Below are 2,667 nucleotides of genomic sequence, written 5' to 3' on the forward strand. Positions count from 1 at the left end.
TTTCTCCTTCAATCCTAGGCAAAGCGAAAAAAGCACTTATGCCTTTTTTATGTTCTCATTCACTGCAAGGATTGGGGGTACATTTTTTCACAAGCTGCCTACTTCCCCCCAAATTATGAAGGGGGGAAATTTTTTTTAGCCCTTTTAGGGTTTCGGTTCCCTACTCAAACCCCCGTTGAAACCCCGTTGTACTTCCCCCACTTATGAGGTCACGCCACATTCTTCACCAAAAGCGAAGTCATTGAAGGGAGCTTTTGTGCCCAAACAAACACAAAAACCCCGGGAAATTTAAGTCTAGCTTCCCCTGGAAATAAGAAGGGAAACCCAAAAAAGATTTGCCCACTTCGGGGGGGACATTGGAATGAACACTCATCACGTCACCTGGCATATGGAATTCCCATTCTGGTGGGACGATAAATACAGCCATCATCTGGATCGCAAAGGAGAGAATTTCTTCTGGGTACATCATCAACTTACCGTTCGTTTTGATGCTGAACGTCTCTCCAATTATTTGGATCCCGTCGACGAACTTCACTGGGAGAAGCCAATCGTACAAGGTTTTGCTCCCCACACCACATACAAGTATGGAGGACAATTCCCCTCTCGTCCAGATAATGTGAACTTCGAGGATGTGGATGGTGTTGCTCGTATTCGAGACTTGCTTATTGTAGAGAGCCGAATCCGCGATGCTATTGCACATGGTTATATCGTCGACAGGGCTGGTAATCATATTGATATCATGAATGAGCGTGGCATTGACGTTCTTGGAGATGTTATTGAATCATCTTTGTACAGCCCTAATGTGCAGTACTATGGAGCCTTGCATAATACTGCTCACATTGTACTTGGTCGACAGAGTGATCCACATGGAAAATATGATTTACCCCCTGGTGTGCTAGAACACTTTGAAACTGCCACCCGTGATCCTAGCTTCTTTAGGCTGCATAAATACATGGATAACATCTTCAAGGAACACAAGGATAGTCTCCCTCCATACACCGTGGAAGAATTGACCTTTGCCGGTGTAAGTGTAGACAATATAGCAATTGAAGGTGAACTAGAGACCTACTTTGAGGACTTTGAATACAATCTCATTAACGCCGTTGATGACACTGAACAAATTGCAGATGTAGAAATTTCTACTTACGTGCCTCGTCTGAACCATAAGGACTTTAAAATTAAGATTGATGTTAGCAATAACAAGGGCCAGGAAGTTCTAGCTACCGTTCGCATTTTCGCCTGGCCTCACCTAGACAACAATGGTATTGAATTCACCTTCGACGAAGGCCGTTGGAATGCTATTGAACTGGATAAGTTCTGGGTCAAGTGTGAGTACTTTATGGTTTGCATTGCTCCTTTAATACTTTATTGTTATTCATATGGTCAAATATTTTATGAATTTTCACTTGTTCAGACTTAAAGTCGATTAACCAGTATGGTCTGTTTAATATTACAACTTCACATTTTTATACACATATTTTTACAGTGCCTGCTGGAACATACCATATCGAACGTAAATCCTCGGAATCTGCTGTCACTGTGCCTGATGTGCCTAGTTTCGCAACTCTCTTCGAGAAGACCAAAGATGCCTTATCCGGTGCAGACTCCGGACTTACAGATTTCGAGAGTGCAACTGGTATACCTAATCGATTCCTTCTCCCTAAGGGTAATGAACAGGGTCTGGAATTCGATCTTGTTGTAGCCGGACTGGATGGCCGCAGCCGATGCAGCAGTGATGGTCTCCACGAAAATACCGAATTCATCACTACGTTCCCATGGAAAGTACCCTGACAATCGCCCACATGGCTACCCTCTGGATCGCAAGGTTCCCGACGAACGTGTATTCGAAGATCTTCCCAACTTCGGTCACATCCAAGTTAAGGTCTTCAATCATGGCGAATATATCCAACATCAATAGGAAGCTCTATTTTATCTACAATAGTCCTTATAACATTTGAAAATAAAACCATACTCGCCATCACTGGATTTACCAACAGAATTATAGGATATGATTTTTGCTTTGCTATTAATAATGGAGACATGATTCTGTACGAAGAGCAATAAAAAAAAAAAATCGTAATCAAGACATTTCCTTTTCCCTGATGATTAGAACAGCACTATGAAAATGTATCAGAAGGTCAAGTCAATATGAGGCTACACAGTGGATGTTTACCTATTTTCAGATCTATGTATTGATGAGAACCATAATGACAGTAAATAAAGTTGAAGTAGATGTATTTAATTAATTTATTTCGTGCAACATCATTTAACTTTTTTTATTAATCCTAAATAGTAAATTCAAACACAATACATCTCACGACTAGAAGAATGCCATACACTGACAACTTGGCTTGTATTTCCATAATTTACTAGAAGATGACATAGTATTCCTCTTATCCAAAGAAAAAAGACGGGATTCGAGGAAGGGAAAGTAGAATGGAGATGTGAATGTACATGGAGTTAGAGTAGAATCCATGATGATGCTTGGTGGTAAACTTTTCTTTTCCTATCTCTAAATTTTTATTGTTATTATTATTCCTATCAACTACAGAGAGGGGTATGCCATTTTTCATTGCCAGAAGTTTTATGGTGTACTTTATGATTATTATTACACTACGAGGATGGATCCTTTTCATGTCAAAAGTTTATGTTGGTGGTGTAAACTTT

The 2,667-nt window shown here is 40.3% G+C and overlaps 1 pseudogene across 1 annotated transcript; it reads left to right on the plus strand.

Moving 5' to 3' along the window:
* Window positions 1-329: 329 nt before the first annotated feature.
* LOC119571061 lies at window positions 330-1,961 on the plus strand (annotated as a pseudogene). Its single transcript, XR_005228512.1, has 2 exons — window positions 330-1,328; window positions 1,487-1,961. The product of XR_005228512.1 is annotated as a hemocyanin C chain-like (transcript).
* Window positions 1,962-2,667: the final 706 nt, after the last annotated feature.

This window comes from Penaeus monodon, unplaced genomic scaffold (genome assembly GCF_015228065.2).
Source record: "Penaeus monodon isolate SGIC_2016 unplaced genomic scaffold, NSTDA_Pmon_1 PmonScaffold_4968, whole genome shotgun sequence".
NCBI classification, from domain to species: Eukaryota; Metazoa; Arthropoda; class Malacostraca; order Decapoda; family Penaeidae; genus Penaeus; species Penaeus monodon.